The sequence below is a fragment of the Anas platyrhynchos genome, chromosome 8 (assembly GCF_047663525.1).
Source record: "Anas platyrhynchos isolate ZD024472 breed Pekin duck chromosome 8, IASCAAS_PekinDuck_T2T, whole genome shotgun sequence".
Taxonomy (NCBI): Eukaryota; Metazoa; Chordata; class Aves; order Anseriformes; family Anatidae; genus Anas; species Anas platyrhynchos.
In genome coordinates this window covers 17,723,985-17,743,025 of record NC_092594.1, presented here as the reverse complement: position 1 = coordinate 17,743,025, position 19,041 = coordinate 17,723,985, and the positions used below count along the sequence as shown (strand labels likewise).

Sequence of the window (19,041 nt, the reverse complement as noted above, 5' to 3'; positions counted from 1 at the left end):
TAGCAATTACGTTATGGGGTTTCTTTCTTCCTCCCCCTCCATCCCCAAAGGAGGGAATGGGGGCAGCCGTGGTGCCCCGAGCGGGGCTGCAGGCGCGGGGCAGTTCCTGCAGGATGAAGTTTGTGGTGGGGCAGGATGCAGCATCGGGCTTTTCCTCCCCTCCCCAACACTCTGGTACAATCTCAGACCCTGCCCTCCTTTTCTCCTGCATTTCCACGGAGGTTTCCCAAGCTGCTGGGGGGGGGTTAAGCCCCCCCAGGTTTGGATCGCAGCGCGGTGCTGCACCTCCGGCTTAATTCTGTCTGCAAAGCCAATAATGAAAGTGCTGCAGCTCCTGCACCGAAGGATCAGGGGCCCTGCTCTGCTCCGGGAAGTCCAGCATCGCCTGCCTGCCCTTCAAAGGGTTTGATTTTTTTTTTTTTTTCCCTTTTTTTTCCAGCTTTGGAGGGAGAGGTGATGCTTCTCCTCGCCAGCCGGGTGGGCAGCGGGTCTGTCGGTGCGGGGTCTGCTGGGTGCCTGGCTGCTTTCGGAGGGGAAAGCAAAACATTTCATCGTCTGCTCATCCCCGTTTCATCATCTTCTCTTCCCCGTTTCGTCGTCTTCTCTTCCCTGTGGGCTCTGCTGAGAGCAGGGCCTCTGCTGGCGGCCGCTGCTGCGCGGGGAAACCTCTGTGCAGCTCACGATTAAATTACTTCCAGAAAGCTGCTGGCTCGGAGGGAAAGGAGGGAAGGGAAAACGTGCAGGAGGCTGCGAGGCAGGGATGGGTCTGCAAGGGAGGACGGTGTCTGGGAGATGTTGGCTCGAGGGGGAGGGCTGTGCCGTGCAAAAAGAGCAGCCACCTCTGGGAGGGATGGAAAGCAGCCACCCTGGAGGGACCCCAGTCCAGAGGGTTACGGGGCAGCAACCCCCGTTCTGTGGGGTCCCTGTGACCCCGCTGCGAGTCCTTGTTTATTTTGGGGTACTTGCTGTTGAATAAACTTTCCTGGGGCTGCGGCAGCCCCCTGCCCTATTTGTTTGCAGGCTGAACCCCTTCAGAGACGGCTGGTGAGGATGGATGAGCTCGCACAGCTCCTGGGGGGCTAGAGCAGCCAAAATACCCGTGTGAACCAGGTGTGGGCACAACTAGCTGCTGTCAGGGACGTGTTGTGTGTCCTCCCCGTCACCACGGGCTTCTCTCCCCTTCCCTGTGAGTGGTCTTGGCCCAGGGACCGAGATCTCGTTACCGGGCCGTGTAGCTCCAAACGAGGAACTCGGAAGATCTTTCAGGCCTAAATTTCTCCGGGGAAAACGGCTCTAGTTCCCTCATTTGAGACCTGCGAAGGGATTTCCCCCTCCGAGCGCTGGCTGTCCGCGAGCAGAGCTTTTCCTAAACGGTCTCAAATGTGGGATTTATTCCTCGGTGCCGGCCCTGGCGTTGAGGGCAGCAGCTGTAAACAAAACGCGGAGAAACTCCGAGACAATTTCATCAGGGTTTATTTATTTATTTATTTTTTGCCTGTCACAGGGAAATTACTGCATGCAGCAATTCTTTCGGGGAGCGGGGTGGTGGTTTCAATGTAAATGGGTTTGTTTGCAGGGAGATGCGCTGGGCTGCGCCGCCGGTCCTGCTTCTGCTGAATCAGAGCCGGGGATCTTGGCGGGGAGAGCGGAGAAATTCGGGAGAGCTGCTCTGCTGCTGGTGCAGCACCTCGTTTCCCTGTCCTTCCTTTAATCAGGAGCCGTAATGTTCTGCTAATGAAGCTCTGCAAAGGACTTTGATATATTTTTTTTAAAGCTCCATTAAGCGTTTTGCTGTTTTGTTCCTTCCTGTGCCCGGAGTTGGGGCGCTTTGGGGCGTGGGAGAGCCCAAGCTACGTGCTCTGGGCACTGGGGGGGCCGAGGCCGTGTGCTGGGCCTGGTTTTGGGGCTTGCAGGGAGGGCAGCAAGGCCGTGGCCCCCCAGGCAGGCTGTTCCTGGAGGGCTTCATGCTTCTGTGCTGAATCCTTGGGCCTCTGGGTGCCAGCAGTAACGCTCCCAGGCGCGGCAGGGATGTGTGCTTTGCTGCCTGTGCAGCACCTAACGAGGGAACTGGGTCCTGGGCCGGCCTTTTGAAGGAGGTAATGTGATTTACAGCGGTGGATCTGGTTAATAATCTATAGCAGCTTCTGTACGCTCAGGGGCTGCTTTTATTCCCAGCCAGGTGTTTGCAGGCCAGATCAATACGGCCCCATTTGCACGGGGCAGCCCGGAATCTAATCAACCCCGGCCCTCCCCAGCCTCGCTCTGCGTCCTCTGCTTTCCCCAAACGTCCCCAGGCTCGGGTCGGTCAGCCTGAAGCTGTTTGTGGGCACTCTCTGGCCTCTTCACTGCCAGTCGGGAGCAGCACACGCTGGCCAGACATAACCAGGTTGTGTGAGGCCCCGATACATCAACCCATACCGAACCCCAGGCTGTGCACCCTATTTGGGGTCTGGATCACCGTGTGGTGCTCCGCATGGCATCCCCTCACCGGTGTGCTCTGGAGGCAGAGAGCTTGGGCTTTTTTTGGTGTAATTCCCCCCCTTATGTTGTTGTTTTTGGGGAATATCTGCAGGGAACCGTGCTCGGGACCAGAACCAGTGGTTTGAAGGGCTGGGCTCGGAGCCCTGAGCAGTCTGCCTTGGAGGCACCACATCCCCCGGCGATCTGCTGGCTGAAATAACACGAGGTGGCGGGCAGGATAGGTATAAATTACAGAAAGCCGTGGCCTGAGGAGGCTGCGGGCTGAATACATTGAAGAGTGGAGCCGCCAGGCCAGGGGAGCTGTGTGCTGTCGGGGTGGGGGAACGTGGGGCTGCTCCCTGCTGCTGTAGGGGGATCGCCGGGGCTGGAATTGGTTCGCTCCTACGTCAGGCATTAAAAAAAAAAAAAAAAGCACTGAGGAATTAAATCTCTTGGCCTTGTTCGTGAGCCCTGCCCTTGTGATATTTATTTTTTTTTCAAGCTGGAACAATGTGGTCCTGAGGCACGCGGTCCTGCGGCCAGCTCTGTGCCAAGGAAGGGGGTGTGTTGGGGTCTTCGGGGTCCTGGGTCTCGCTCCCCTCCCTGCAGTCCCCTTTTTCTCTGCGGTTTCCATCGGCAGTTGCTAATCTCCCTTCCCTGGCCCTTAATAGCTTTCTTCAGGCCTGGTGCACGGAGCTGGGGAATGGAGGGAGGCACCCAGGCAATCACTTGGCTGGGAAAACCTCCGCATACAGATTTATGCTCTCCCAGCTCCTTCCCCTGGCAGCCCCATGCCGGGGAAGCGCCCTGCTCGGCTCCCCGCACCTCATGGAGCTGTTTGCTGTCTCTGCACCGCGGCGTTTCGGGAGCTTGCTGCTGCAGATCACAGAAATCCCCTCCGATAACCTGGGAGAGCAGTGCCTCCTCGCTGTCCTCTCCTTGCCCAGCGTGTCCAGCTCACACGGCCTCTTATTTATAGGAGAAGCCGTCCCCAAAATAGCCTTTTTCCTTGCCTTAAGCTGAAGGGCTGTTTCCCACCCTCTTTTTTTTTTTTTTTTTTAAATAACGCACCGATAAATTGGAAACCCTCAGAACAGGCAGTGCTGCGAGGAGTCGCAATAATCTGCAATGATAACTTTGCGATTTTCCTCCAGCCCTGATGGAAAAACAAACAGAGCTGCCTCTGCCAGTGGGATCAGCCTGACTCCGCCACTGGTTTTGTTCCTCGTCCGAGTCCAAACCCAGGAACTGAGTTCCTTGCTCCTGCAGCTCCTTTTCGGTTTCCCACGCGGCGTTTTGTAACCAACCATTTGGCCTAGCCTGGCCGGCCTGCCCGTCCTTGTTACTCGAAGAGGAAAATCAAGTTTCTCTCCTGGTTGGATAACATTTTCAAATTCCAGAGTGATGTCGATTAGCAAAATTAGCAGTGGCAGGTTAAGCGGCAGAAATACCGTTCCAGTGGCTAAGTGGGCATTGTTCCTGCCTGCTCCTTCCCCAACCCCGGCGGTCCCGATCCCGCGCACGTTTCCGCAGCGCGGGGCTCCTTTCTTTCTAATTCAGCGCGCCCATTTCCTTTTGACATTTGATATTTACAAGGCTGGAGCTAAAGCGAAAGCGAAGCTGCCTATAACTCTCCGAAACGTGCCTTTCTAATTTCAACATTAATGTTTCAAAACCCAAGCTGCTTGTGGGTGTGCGCTGCCGTGTTTACACACATCCTTCTTTTTTTTTTCGTGCGCCGTGATCCTCTGGTGAAACATTAAGAATGATACAATACCTGGCGCCTGCTGCCTGTGCCTCTGGATGGATCGGCCTCCAGGTTTAAGCTCTGAATTCAGCTTTTAACTCGAGCAGGCTCTGATGTTAAAAGGTTGCATTGTATTAACTCCGTCCTGCCTTTTTTTTTTTTAATTTGTGATTTATGTGGCGCGGATTGCAGATCTCCAGACAAAAGGCCCGGGCCACAGGTTAAAAGAAATGAGTTGGAACTTTTTAGTGATCGATCCCGAGGTGCTGGCTTGGGACACAACCTGCTCCCGGTAGGTTTTGTGTGAAACCTGTGCTTTCAGCCTAACAGCCTCGTTCAGTGCGGCGTTTGCTCTTGTGGGAGCAAGTTACGGGCAGTGGGAAACCCTCCACCACCCTCATGGAGGTGGGGTTTTGAAGGGTTTATTACCCTTGCTTTCAAAGGAGTGCTCTGACTTATTTCGGACTCGGGTCTGGCAAGCTCCTGGCTGCTGAGTTTTGTTATGCGGCTCCTGCTAAGGCCGAGGAGCCTGCGCATCCCTGCTCCCAATGCAGTTGCGTGTGTGGGGGAGCAGGTGGCAGGAATGGTGTTTTCGGTGCATGTATTATTCCCCTGGAAAATCCTGGCTGTTAGATATGGTCAGCAGATGTGAAGTGCTGATCGGTATCGGTGATGGGAATGGGAGTCGCAAGATACTTGGCTAATGGAGAAAAATCCGAGGAGCAATTCCCTGATTTACGCTTTCAGCGCTGTGAAATGAAGCAGTCTGAAGCGCTTTGCTCAGCAAGCTCTTAGCGTGCTGCTTCCTCCTTTGTACTTCATGCAGGATTTTCCAGAGAGGCCGTTCCTTAACTTCGTCACACGAATGTGGGTGCTCGGTTTGCAGACACTGCTTCAGGAGGTGCAGAGCCTCCGAAAAGCCTCAGAAAAACGAAGCATCGCCCCTTTTCCCCGGGTCTCTGCCCGCGTGGGAGCAGGAGCGAGCAGCGCCTGGCATCAGCTCCTTCTGAAGCCCCGGTGCAATTCTGTCCCCAAGTGGCTGAAAAGGTCATTTAGCGCGATAACAAACGTTCCAGGGCTTTTTTTTTTTTTTCTTTTTTCCCTGAAATAGTCAAACCAGCATCCTTCCCAGGGGCGGACGTGCCCCACGCAGGATTATCGGTAGGAGCGCCTGGGCTGGGGCTGCTCCTCTCCCGAAGGTCCCCGGCTGCTATTTGCACATCGTGGGCTCTGACTGCCGCTGGCATTTCCCCGCTTGCCTGGAATTTACTTTTCTTCCTGGCAAGGGCATTCGGTAACATTTGCTCACCTGGGCTGCTTAATCTTTGGAGGGGTTGGGGGATATGGTGGAGAAGGTCATGGGGGTAAAAGAGATCTTTTTTCTTTTTTTCTCCTTTCTGCTTTATTGGCAGAAGGCAGCGGTGTGAGCAGCTGTTAGGCACCATGTCCTCTGCCTGGGTGTTAGCAGAAGGGGGGAAAAAAGCTTTATAGGGTGTGCTGGTACTCGTGCTGCCCCCAGGGTCCTGCTTGGTTTGAGGGATTTGGGTCCAGAAAATGGTGTGGTGCTGCCTCGTGGGCTCTTGGGGTGGGGCGAGGGGGACAGGGATGATGCTTACACCAGTATATGGTAGTGGTAGAGGTTTAGGAAGACTATCCCAAGGGCAAACGGGGGTTGTTTACCTGGAAAAAGCCGCAGAGAATGTGGAATATGATAAAATACAGAGAGATGGTGGTATGGGAAGTCCTGGAGCTTGTAATGCACCCGAGGCCGGTGCTGTGCAGCAGGTTGGTGGCGAAGTCCAGGCTGATGGAGGCATGGGATTTCTTTTTTTGTGGTGTTTGGTTAGGCCTTGGGAACATCCCTCAGTGAAGCTTGGTCGGATGCTCTATGGGCCAACAGCAGTCGCAAACACCGGGGGGGCTGCAACACCGTGCTTCAAGCCCTAAAGGCCCCGTTTCTAACTTATTTTTGGCATTTGTGAGAGGAATATTGAACTGTTCTGGCTTGGGGAGGGGAGCTGGAGGTCCAGATCTGTTGAGGTGTGGATCTGGAGCGAGTTGCCGGAGGTTTTGTAGGAACCGTGAGGTAAATGGTCGCAGGGAGCTGGGCCCGGCCTTCGGGGCGGCTCCGCGGGCCTGTCGGGGCGTGCGGCCATAGGCAGAGCCCGGCTGAGCCAGGAACTGCACAATTCGGAGAGGGCCCTGCGGTTTGTGTGAGAAAGGAGCTCCATGAGAGTAATTTCTGAATAATTCCTTTCCTTGGAGTCGTCCCTTTTCTGTGACGGGGCTGTTGGAGGGCCGGCCGTGCCCCGCTGGGTCCCGCAGCTCCAGCAGGAGCGCGGAGGAGCCCTAAATGAAGACCAAATGAGAAGCGTAAGGAGACAAATGGGAATCAGATTTAGGAAGCAGACGAGACGAGGCTTCGGAAGGGAAGGGGCACGGGGGCTCCCTGCGTTCATCAGTCTCCTTGGGTTTCAGGCAGTGATAAAGCAGATTTGGGTTCTTTCACCTTCTCTTCCCTCTTTCCCCCAGCCCCCTTTGGTTTCCTGCTGTTTGCTGGTCCAAAAATAGCCCTGGATCCAGCAGCAGCGGCATCTCCTCCCTGAGCTGCCACCTTCAGCAAAGGGGATAAGCGGCCAGGGCCTCCTGTCCAGCTTCCCCTTCTCCTATGAAGTTCTCCCTGCCTGGAGCCCATTGCTTGAGGATCCAGGGCCGCTGTCAGAGGAACTTCTCAGCCTTCCCGGAGCGAGCAGCGGAGCAGGCTCCTCCGAAGCACGTTGTCTCAGTGGAGTCCATTTGTCCTGGCACACTGCGGTGTAATTTAGAGGCAGCCCCTCGGGACTGGCAGCGCCTGGAGCAGATCAAAGTTTCCCTGTCAGAGGGCCTGGGCAGCGCCTCCCAGATGCTCGAGTTACCTCCCAGCGTGTGCTCCTCGGGGACACGGTGGAGCCTGGTGGCAGGGGGAGGACCCTGGCAGATCTGTGGGAGTGCTGGAGCTGTACAGAGCTTCGGGAAGATGAACTCGAGCCTTTGATCCCCTCCACTTCCAGAGTCCAGGGGCACTGTCTGCCCCATCCTGCCTGGATGAGCAGTCACCTTCCCGAGCAGAGAGGCCAGACCAGAGCTGGAATCAGCAGCTCCCTGCTTATTTCTGCAGCTCCCTGTGTCCTGTGCTGGGACAAGGAGTAAAACCACAAGGAATAAAACTCCCATTTTGATGGGGAGCGTGTTCCCTGCGTGCTGCTGTGCCTCTCCCTTGCTTTCCATGGCTTTGCTGCTCTGGCTCACGGGGCTGTTTTGGTCGGGTACCAGGTGGGGCTGTTAGGTATGGAGTCATTTTGCTGTTTGCTGGTGGGGAGCAGGGAGAAGAGAGATGCAGGGCGACCTCCTGGATCCCTTTCAGGATTGCTTTCAGGTGCTGTGCTGGGCTCGGTTACAGATGCAGCGTGGTGGGTTGGCTTGTGCTGGGCACCTTTCCCCTCTCAGGCACTGCAGAACCGCACGTACAGCCGCAATAACTTTCCTCCAATGCTTGGCACATCTTGCAGAGGGGCTTTGCTTCTCCCCACTCGATGCTGAGCCCGGTCTGTGCCGTGGCTGCCCCTTGCTGTGATCCCCCAGCCGGCCTCCCGTGCCGCGGGGGGACAGCACACCTCCCCTCTGCGCCCAGGGGCGTCAGAGCCGCTAGCTGAGAGCTGCTCAGAAGAAAATTTATTGTGGCTTCGCTGCCATCACTGACAGCCCGGGAGGGACTGATTTAAGTAGCATTTGCAAAGCTGCCACAGGGCTTTCCAGTTGCAGACTGGTTTGGCTTTGCTCCGAGGAGCAGCACGACGCGAAGGAGCCGAGCGCGCCCTGCGGTGGCTTTTCCAGGTCCCCGAGGTTGGCACGGGGAGGGCGAGCATCCTCCCTTCTCAGCAGGCCTCGTGGCCACAGGGACAGCGGTGGCAGACCTCTGCCCCTGGCTCTGAGGCCGTTTGCCTCTTGTAACCGTGCTGTGGGCACTCGATTCCCCTGGCTGGTGCTGGGGGCACCCGCATGCTTTAGGCTCTGTGGCCCTCGACGTATCCCAAAGGTCCCCGTCCCGTGCTGTGCTTCGTTTTCCTGTAAGATGCATCTCGTTGCTCTGCCAGCAGGCTTTCCTTTAACCTTTCCACGATAGGGCTTTAAAAAAAAAAATAAATATATATATTTTTATTAGGAAATTCCCGTTTGGTTGCTTTAAAAAGCAAGCCCTTGTGGCTGGCCCCTGGCCCGCCGCTAACAGATTTGTTTCAGAAAAGGCTGCGCTGGCATCCTGCTTTATTGAACATGCCTCCTGGGAAGCTGGTTTGAATATCCTTCTGTCTCCTCGGAGCAGGGAGCTCTCAGGACTGCCTGCCGCCATGGGGATGGGGAATGCTCTCCTCTCCCTTCCCTCCCACCCCTTCCCCTTGTTCAAAACTCTTTTTTTTTTTTGAGGAGAGAGAGCTATGCTCCGTGCGTCCTGCTCCATGCGGCTTTTCTCTTTCCCCACGGAGTTCATCCAAAGTTCGTATCCAGACGATGAACAAAGTGGCTCAGACCTTTTCCTGACTCCTCACCCTTTGTCCTCATCACTTAGTGACAGACAGGAATCAAATGCCACAGGCGGGCTGACGGGACGGGGCTGTGCGAACGTCCTGCGCTGGGGAGGAGCAGTGGAGCGGTCCCGGCTGGGTGGGGGCTCACCTTTTTTTTAAAAAAAAAAAAAAAAAAAAAAGAAAAAATACACTTCCCCCCTCCCCGGGTAAAAAGCAGAGCTGCTTTTACTTCAAAGGGCAGAGGGGAGGTGCGGTATGGTTTTTTGGCAGGAGCCAGATAAATTTCTAGCGACAATAGACGCGGGGAAGGAGGACCGGATAGGGTTAGCCTCGGTGGTTAGCGCTGGGTGTGCCTCCCGGGGAAGGAAGGGGCTAAGGGCTGCTTGGGATCAGGGACATTTGTGCCTTGGGAGGGATGGAGGCTGCCAACGAGGGGCTCTGGGGATGAGGTTTTCCTTGGCAAAAGGGCCCTGGGCATTGCCCTCTCTGGTGGCATCTTCAGGGATGTGCTCAGTGAGGCTGTGCATCGCGCTGCATCGCCCCTGCGCTGGAACAGGGCGCTTTTCTCAAGGGATCAAGGGATGCATGGTCCCGGTGCCTTTCCATTTCCATTCCCTGGCTTGATCCTTCACCTCGCCTGGCTTCAGAGCTCCCCTCTGGGCGCTGGGTGGCACCCGCTGGGACGTGCGGGGCGGTGGGGTTAGTGGCACAGGGCAGCATGGTTCACCTGGGCAACTGGCATCCTGCCTTGCTCCTTTCTGCCCGAGGCACAGGAGGAGGGCTGCTTCCTTGGGGGACATTTGGGAGGCTCAGGACGTCCAGCTCAGGCTGGCAGGGAGGGAACGGCACCGTTCGATTTGCCTGCTAGTGCTCGTCTACCTCATTGAGCTGCCAGGTGCCTCGGCTGGATCCCAGTACACCAGGTACAAGCCGCCGGGGGACCACGCGTGAATACTTGAAGCTCCAGTGCTCCGAGGTGAAAGTTTCCATTGCCACTTGCCAAGGGCAAAGCTGTGACCCTCTATTTTTTTTCTCTTTTCCCCACCCGTGCTGATTTCTGGTGATGTCCTGGCGTTGTGTGCGCGGCTGTTCCGGCACGGCCGCGTGGCTGCAGCCTCCCCCGTTACCTGGAGCGAGCTCCGGGGACGAGGCACGAGGCAGGGCTGGGGGCTTGGCTGCTCTGGAGCCACTCCAGAGGCACGGAGACACAAATATCCCCCGTGTGGGCAAACTCCGTGCCCGGCTGTGCGAGGGAGGATGCTCTGGGTGACCTGAGCTGGCTCCAAAGGCTGCTGTGTGCCGGGTGCAGGCGGTGGTGGTGGAGGAGCTGCATCTCCCCGCATGCAGGAACACTCAGCAACCAGCAGGGCACGGTGGCCGAGGTTGAAGTCTCCTGGAGCCTGAGCTCCCTGCTTTTGGGCTTTGTGTGGTGCGTTAGGAGGGGAAGGGAGCCTGAAAACACTCTCCGAGGTGACCCAGGCACTTAGGGTTTTCCACCTTCTCACTACCCTTAGTGCCCAAGATTTACCAAGCTCTGTACTTGCAGGCTCCCCCTTAGCAGGAGGAGTCTGTGTGTGGGGGTGTCCCATGGTCAGGGGGATTTAGGGGTTCGGGGGAGCTCTGGCTGCCTCCCCGCCTCTGCCCCAGCGTTTATCAGCAGCCTCCCTTCCCTCCCTGCCTCCCTCCCAGGCGCTGAATTCTTTCTCCGTGGCGTCATCCTCCGGCCAGCAGCCGCCCGGCCCCGCTCTCCCTTCCTCCCGAACGAGCCCAGAACTGCTGGGCAAACATTTCGCCTGTTGTTATTACAGTATTCCCATCTGCATACTTAGTCATAAACCCCTTTTAATTCCAGCCTTTTCTGGGGCGGGGTTAAGAGTTCAAACCCATCATTTTTCTTTTGGGGCTGGAGGCTTACAAAAGCTGCCTGCAGCGAGATTGTTCTGCAGGACGGGCCCCGAGAGCGGCTTGAGGGGAGGAGGAGAGGCTGGGAGGGGGACGGGGGGTGCCGGGGATGCGGAGCCCCCTCCCGGGAGGGTTTTTGGCAGCGTTTGGGGCCAGCCTTGGCAAGGGTGGGGGCGTGGGGCCTCCCCCTCCTTCTCTCCCCTGCGTGCTTTCTGGAAAGCTGGAGCTGGCCCCAGCAGTTGTGCCACTACTCTTGGGGACATGAACACCAAAATCCCAAGGGGTTTGTGTCCAAATGTGCCCGGGAGGGGGGCAGCACGGGTTTTGCGTGGCACCCCGTGTGCGTTGGGGGCTTTCCCTGCTGGCCTCGGAGGCATTGCAGTCATCTCTGCTCCCTTAGGCAGGAGGAATTCGTTTTTCTTTCCCCCCCACCCCTCCAAATTAAAAGGTCTTGAGGAGGAGAAGAAATAATAATGCCGATTCGGGGCGACAGGAATGCTGTGTGGGTTTGTGCAGCCCGATTGCCCAACGTCTTTCAGTGAAGAAAGCTCCTCGTGCTTTGCTTTTGGGAAGCAGAAAAAGAGATGGGAACGCCTCATGTTTACATTGGTGAAATTAAGCCCTCGCCTTTATTTTTTTTTTTATTAAAAGCCTTTCTCTGAAATTTGGCTTCGGTTTCATATTGCAAAAGCCCTCATGACAAATAGAGCTGTAAAGAGATGCTGTGGGGGGGAGAAGTCAGGAAAGAACAGGTATTTGGACGATTCCCTGTCAAAATTGGGACAGCAAAGCTGCTTTTGATTAGTTTTGTTTTGCTCAGGTGCAGGTTGGGTGTTTTTTTTTTGCATTTATTCAGGAGATATGAGGAGTGGAGAAGCTGAGTTCAAACACTCGGTCGCCAAAGCCCCAAGCTGCTGAAGGGAGATGAGATGGGAAAGGTGAAGTTTGCACAAGCAGTCTCCACTTCTCTTCTGACCTGCAGTCGGTCACGGAGAGGCTTTCCTAAAGCTTGGTGGTGTTTGGAGGTGCCAGGATCACTTGTGGGGCTGTCCCAGGTGGGATTAGGGACCTGAATTTCCATCTGAATTAGCTGCACCACCCGGTCCCCTAAATTGCCCTGAGCTGCGCTTCGGGGTGAGGAGATTTTTTGGGAGCTCGTGTGGTTGTCGAGCTGCTGGGGAGGGAAGGGAGCTCACCACATGAGAAACGGGGATGTTGGTGGCAGCTTTTACAGCTGAGTTTCGGTATCTCAGCTGCCATAAAGCAGTGCAGGGTCTGGCAGAGCCGTGTCCAGCTCTGGGGGCCGGATAAATAAAACCCCAAACCCCTGCATGTTCGACGTGGGCTCCTCAGCTTGCAGATGCAGGGGTGGAAGGGGAAAAGCCACGCTGCATTTCTAGCAGCTGGATGCTCGCAGCTGCCCAAGCAGAGGCTCTGCAGGGTGTGCGTGGTGTCTGAGACCAGTTCTGCAGGAAGCTTACGTCTCTCAGAGGCACGGGCTTGCCCGCCTGGCATGGGGCAGGTGAGTGGGCTGGGCTGTGTGCTGATTTTGGGTCACCCTGCTGGCTCTGCACATCTTGTAGCTGCGAGGAGCGGAGGGGAGAAAGCAGCCGGCCTGTCCTGCCCTGCTCCGGCTGGGTGCTTGGAGGGCAGCATTGGTGGAGTTGCGCTTTGGAGCCTGCAGATCTCTGAGAAACTCTTCCCCGCTCTCCCATCCCCAAGGTGGATGCAGCACTGCTGGATCCGTGTGCTTGCAGACATCCCTCTGGGTGCCAGGGACACGTTTCACGTTCATCTGCGAAGCGGGGCCTGGCGTGCTCGCCCCAGAAGGTCCTAAAGTGGCACGCAGGCGCTCCTCCTCCCTTCAGCGGTGGCGTTTTATTTGGGAGACAAAAGGCCTGCTGAGATCTCTTCCCCTCCCTGTGCTCACCTGCGCCGTTTGCCTTCCTGCTGCCGAGCGCCTTAATTACAGCTTGCGAAACGTGGTGCCAGTAAATCTTGGGAGAGGTCGCCCTGTCTCTGCCCGCTGCGTGCGTCACATTCCTGCCCCGTGAGCGCTCTCGGGACGGGGACGGGGCTGGGGACGCGCGGTCCCTCCCGGGGCACGTCCCCGTCGCCGCTTCTTCTTTAGGCTCTCTTCCTTCTTAACGTGTTGCCTGTGTAATTGTTGGCTGTTTGTCCGCTAATGATTATAAATTAGCGGCCGAGTGTATAAAAAGTTAATGAAGTTCTGGTAGTGGAACCATTACGAGTTCCCAGGCTGGCACGTACAGGTCGGCTGAGCCGGTAAGAAAAGCCAGACACCGAGGCCGGCGTTTCAGGGTATCAGGTTTCAGCTTGCTCACTCTTTCCTGCTGCTGTGGGCCTTTTTTTTCTGTTGTTTCAATTCCTTTTCTTTCCAGTTTTCTTTCTGGAAGGAGCCAGAGTGGAGCGCTGGGGATGCCAAAAGGCGGCAGGTGATATTTGCTGTGCCACCAAAATGCCTCCGTGCCCCCCTCCCTCCTTTCACGTATTTCCAGCGTGTTTCACCTTACCAAGGGCACGTAGCTTACGTGTCCCCTGCCCCTTTCCTTGCCTATTTCAGCACCTGGGGGTTCCCCAGACCCCTCAGTTCTGGCCTGTGTGGGTTTTTCCCCTACATGTGGGCTTCTCAGGTGGAAACCAAACATCTCCTCCCCTTCAGCTCCTTGCCTCCTGACCCCACGAGAAGGATTTCTTCCATCGCTGCTTGTGGGAAGGGTGTTGGTGGACAGAACGTGCCTGGAGATCCCGCAGGTTAAAGCTTCTTGCCACCAGCCTCCCACCCCCTTATTTTATTTTATTTTTTTTCATCGCTCAGAACTTGGCAGGACTCTCGCCGTGCGGCCTGAAGTTTCTCCAGGTGGAGGCAGATTTGGTGCAGCGCGCGCTAAAATGAGCCGAGTGGCTCGGCAAAAAAAAAAAAAAGGAGACGGAGAGGAAAAGGAGGCGTCCTTCTTGCTGTGCGAGTGAGATTTTGGAGGTGCCTCTGAGGCTCTGGCATCCCCCCGGCTCTGGAAGCGCTGTGGAAACTTGGCAGGGTGGTTGCCTTGTGTCAGCGTCGTGAAAATTCAGTCGAACTCGGCGCGGTTACCCCGTCTGTTCAGCAGGTCTCTGAGGAGCCTGTGCTGCATTTTGGCAGCTCAACCCTGGGGAAGGGAGCGCCAGCTCGCCCTTGGCACGCTCTGGTCTGGGCGCCGGGGGGCTGCGCTTCCCCTTCGCTCCCTCCCCTGGGCCCAGAGCTTTGGGGCCGTTGGTTTGGGCGCTCTCCTTTTCCTCCAGGACCATCTCACCTCCTGATCGTCCCCGTTGTGTGATGCCCCTGCCACAGCTCGGCTGGGAAATGTTGAGAAAACCCTGCTTGTACGGGGCTCCTGGAGACAGGACAAGATCTGTAGGATCAGGGAACCCTTGGGACCCTGCAGCCAGTGCTGGAGCGGTGGCTGAGGGCCTTGGGGAAGGTGCCATCCTTTTCCACCGGCCTCAGGTTTTTCCCAGATGGGATTATCCATGCTCTGGTGGCACTCTTCCCATCTTTAAGGGTGTTAACACTAGTCTCCTGGCCTCGTTCCAGGCTGAACGATCGCTTTCAGCATCCCTTATTTCCCCCTGCTGCTCTCGCTCGGGGCCGGAGCTGGGCTTTGTTCCGCGGGGCTCCTGCCTGTGCTGCTTGGGGCCGGGGAATAGGCTCGTAAGGCTGCTCAGAGGATGGCAGGACCTCAAAGATGTGTTTTGTGGTGGGCTCGAGCCACATGCAAGGCTGGCTGGGTAGTGGGCGAGGGAGGCAATGAGGCCCCGGGCTCGAGGCAGGCGTAGCACAGGCTGCAGGGAGCCTGTGGGAGCCTTCCCTTTGCTTTGGCCGAGGTTCGGATCAGCCCCTGGCTTTTGGGAAGGGCGAAGCGAGCCGAGGAGGAGCAGCAGCAGCCCCGCATCCAGCTGCCAGCTTGGGCCAGATGCTGGAAAACACAGGTGAAAAGTGGTGGCGTGGGCAGCGCTTGGCACAGGGTGGGCACACATCCTCCTGTATCCCCCGTGCTGGCGCTGCCTGTGGGGCTGGGGGCAGCAGCAGGGGGGCACACACCTCCCCACATCCAACACCCCTCCCTGGGCTGAGGAGGGGGCGTACGGATCTCAAATTTCGGGTGCAAGCCACTTGCTGGCAGCCCCGTGGAGGAGACGACAGGCGGGAGCCGCCGCTCTCCGTCGGGGACCTGCCCGGCACGAGCAGCGCGTGGGGACGGGCTGGGGTCCCCAGCCCCTCGTTGGGGACCCACGCCTCCTTCCCCGCGGCTGGTTTTTCGGCAGGGCGCAGGCATTCCAGGAATTTGTAAGGAATTACCGGGCGGGTGGCGGCGGGGACGGGAGGAGGGGAAGAGCGGGAAGCCTCCTGCAATACGAACCATCTGGTCTGGGTCTCTCGGAGCGGCGGTGTCTGGGATAAAGGAACTGATCGAAAACAGACATTGTTTGAGACAATAAAACCGTATTACACGTTAATGAGAAAATACATCGGAGAGCCGAGGGCCTGGGGCGAGCTGGGTATTCTCCTCCATTTCCTCTCGACCCGGTGCGCGGCCCCGAGGTCGCAGCCTGCTGCTGCTTTCCCCGACGCTCCCCGGGCTCTGGGGCTGGCTCCCGGCGAGCGTTTCCACGGGCAGATGCGCCACGAAAACGCTGGGACACGCACAGGGTTTGGGCACGGCACGCTTCGCTCCTTGGGTTGGGATCAGCTGCTTCACCAGGGCGGTGAACAACCACCAGGCTGCTCCCGGAGGGGTTTTCTCCTCCAGCACCCGGCGCGAGGGGTGTGATGTGAACATCTCCGCCTGCCCAGGCGTGGTGCTGATCTGTAGGACCAGGGCCGGGGCCGATGGCCAGCTCCTAGTGGAGGAAAACACGGCAGGGAGGTGCAGGAGGCAAAAAGCACCCCATGGCCGCACCAAGGGGGCTCGCTCCTCTTGCACCTCCCTCATTCCTGGAAGCCTGCAGGGCCTCAGGCTCGCACAGCTCCTCTCTGAGTAAATAAAGCAGGTCGGAGCAGGCATCCTGGCCCCGGGGCGAGTGGCACAGCCTGCCTTGCCACGCATCCATCCCTCCCCGAGCAGAGAGACCTCAGCCGGAGCCCATCCAGGCTGCCCTGGGCCAGGGAGCAGCTGGGGGCTGCCCGCGAGCAGGCGCAGGATGAGCTGGAGTGTACCCGTAGCCTCGGGGAGCGCAGGGCTGCGCATTGCTAATGCTGTTGATGAGATCCTACAGGCCCTGATTTCCTCCTCGCCGCCTCGTGCATCCGCCTGGAGAAGGCCCTGCGGGATGAGCAGCCTCTGCCACGGGGCGCACGGGCTCGGGGCTGGGAGTGCTCAGGTGGTGGAGCCCCCGACAGTCCCCCCCTTTGGGTTTGGGGTCCTGGTGTTCCCATATTTCTCCCTCCTGGGCTGGGTGTGGGTTCTCTGTCCTGCCTCCCACCCCTGCAAGGAAATCTGCTTCCCTTAGGAAGAAAGCCAGGCTGGATTTTCACCTGGAGGGAGCTTCTGGAGCCCGGTGCATTGACTCATCCCGGCTGAATTGAGGCTGGGCTCCTAACCCCAAGTGCTGCTTGGCTGCCCGCCCTCCTGGCACGCCGATTTTCCCCTGGGCTGACCTTTGAGGGGTCTGGGGAGGAGGGAGCTGCGGATCGATCCCGCGCTCAGCAGCAGCCTTTGCTTTTATGGCAGGGATTTGGAAGGTGGGGACGGGGAAGAAAAGGGGCTGAGGGGGGAGAGAGCCTGGAGCCTGCACCTCCCAGCCTAACATTTTGGGAGATCTTTCTTCACTTAAGGCAGGAGCTGGGGAGCTGACGGTCCGCAACAATGGCCCCTTTTCTTCTCCAGGGCTGGTGTTTTCATAGTGTTGGGTTACATCCCCCTCGCTTTGGGGGAGGGAGGGAGGAAAGGGGGCATTTATAGAACCTGACACGGGCTCCATGATGTAATGTTATTTTTCAGTACCGAAACGAGGCCATTTTTCACTCAAGGTCAGCAGAATTTATGTCGAGCCCCGGTGGAGGGAGGGAGCCTGGGCCGGGGGGGTACGGGATGGGGTCTCCAAACCGGGCCCCGCGCAGAGGTAACGCGCACCTAACCCCGGGGCCCTTCCCCGCTCCCCCTGCCCCTCGCCTCGTGTTTGAAGTGAAATATTTTAATGAAAATAGATCCTGGCGGGAGCGCGGAGCCAGGGAAGCCCGCTGCAGCGCCTTGCTCTCGCTGCTTGGGCCCTCAACATCTGTTTCCTATTGAAAGCTCTTTGGAAAGGAGAGCTCCCCTCTCCTCCCCCCTCGCTTTCAGTCCCTTCGGAGGCCGATGCGCGGGCCTGGCCTTCCAGCGGTTTGTCCCCCTCTCTCTCTGCCTCCCCCCAGCACCGCTAAAGTGCTGCAAAAAGGCAAATAAACACACGAAGCTGATTGTGGGGAGGCCGGCCGGCCTCTCGCCGCGTGCCCGCTGCGCCCCCGGCGGGGCTGGGGGCTGAGGACAGGGTCCCCGTGCTCACCCAGCGAGGAACGGGCAAAAAAAAAAAAGAATAAATAAAAATAAGTGGGGCTTTCCATCATGTGTTTTCCAGACGAGGCGTTCGGGTAGAAGGCTGGTGGGCGAAGCGCCCCGAGCGAGCCCCTGGCAGCGCGTGGCCTCCCGTCCCTCAGGGACGTCGCTGTGGTCTTCCCGCAGCGTGCCGGCGTGGTGAAGCTGTTGTTGAGGTTTTTAGGGGGCAGCTCTTGTCTGTGTCCGCTATCTGATCCAGACGAGAGCTTCCCCGATAGCGTTTGAGGCCTGGATGCGCTCCAGGAGCGCACGGAGCTGTGGTGAACGTGTGGCCTTTACGCAGCGCGGTGCTGCCTGTGGCAGGGATGAGCAACGGCCTTGTCAGCGCTGGAGTTTCCTTCATGTTCCTTCCAGGCACGGCCTCTGCTGGGCTGCAAGGCCTCTTCCCAAAGAAAAATAAGAAATGACTGCATCTGGTTCCTCTCCAGCCTCCCAGGTCTTGCAGGAGCGTTGGTGCCTTCCTACCAAAGCAGGATTGTGCTGTGCTCTCCCAGAGGAACGCATCCAGAGCACGGACCGCCTCGTGCCAGGCTGGCTGGAGGAGGCGGAGGTGCTGTGGAAGGGCCTTCTGCCCTTCGCTGAACAACCCGGTGAGATCCGTGAGGCTTGCACGGTGTGAGAAGGGGGAAGACCCACCGAGGTCGTTCTGCCGCACCGACAGAGATGGGGATGCCTCTGCGACCCCCCCAGGTGGTTGTGGTCACGTTCAGGGGGCTGAGGAGGATTGAGGAGGCAGATCTTGAGGTGGGGATTTGGGTAGAGCAGGCTAGCAACTTCTGAACTCAAACACGGGGTCAAAGCCCAGAGGATGGCACATGGGGCTTCCCTGCAGCCGGCAATTGCCCGGTGACAGGACCAGCCGAGCCCTGGTGGCACGAAAGACGCACTGGATGAGGGCAGTGTTTGCTGTGGCGAGCGCACTGCAGGTGATTAAAAGCGAAATGGTTTCAGGATTTGAATGGATTTGTTGTTGTTTGAGGCTCTTTGCTTCAGTTAGTTAAATCTGCTGTGTTGCTCAGTTAAATCAGCCCCCAATCAAGCTGCTTGCTTGGCTCGCTCGCGTGGAATTACCAGGCGGCACAAAAGGGGTCCTGGTCCTTCACGGAAAAGCTCGCTGCAAATGCGTGTGGAAGCTCTATTTCTGTAGTTCAACCTCCACGTCTCACCTATGCGATACGGCGAAGTCCAGGGGAATATGCACCTCCCTTCCTTTCATCTTTTTTTTTTCTTTAAATAACCCGTGCGTGTTTGCAGTCTGGATTCTCTCCCTCTTCACTCTGCCTCCCCGTCAAGCTCCCAAGCGAGCACACCTGAAATCCAGCCCCTGGCTCGGAGCGAGGAGCCGAGGCCCCATCCAGAGGAGCCTCACACCTCCTTACAGCCCCATCCCGGCAGGGTGAAGGCTGCTGGCACGCAGCACAGGGCCGGGAGGTGTGTGGGTGCCAGAAGGGAGGCCAGGGGACCACAGTTCCAGCAAGGTCACCGCTGTGTAATGCTGGAGGTTGTGGAGAGGGCCGGATGCAGAGAGGTCAATCCCCAGCCCTCCGGCACGGGGAGGGGAGAGGAGAGGTTCCCTCTGGCCGTGGTAGCGGGGCTGCCACCATTTGGGAGCGAAACCGAGGTGGGAAGAAGAAGGAGCGTGAGAGAGGGAGCTGGGGAGGGGAGAAGGTGGTTAAAAGCTACGGGGGTGAAAGGAAAAACTGCAGCCTGAGAGAGTGGATTCGCACTGCATTAAAGGGTTTCCAACAGGGTTGTTTCTCTTCCCTTTCCTGGAACTTTT

General features: G+C 57.7%; 1 protein-coding gene across 3 annotated transcripts in view; it reads left to right on the top strand.

The window, feature by feature from the left end:
• Nucleotides 1–19,041, top strand: part of PBX1 (PBX homeobox 1) — a 110,656-nt gene that overhangs the window by 7,259 nt on the left and 84,356 nt on the right. The gene's annotated exons all lie outside the window — the stretch shown is intronic.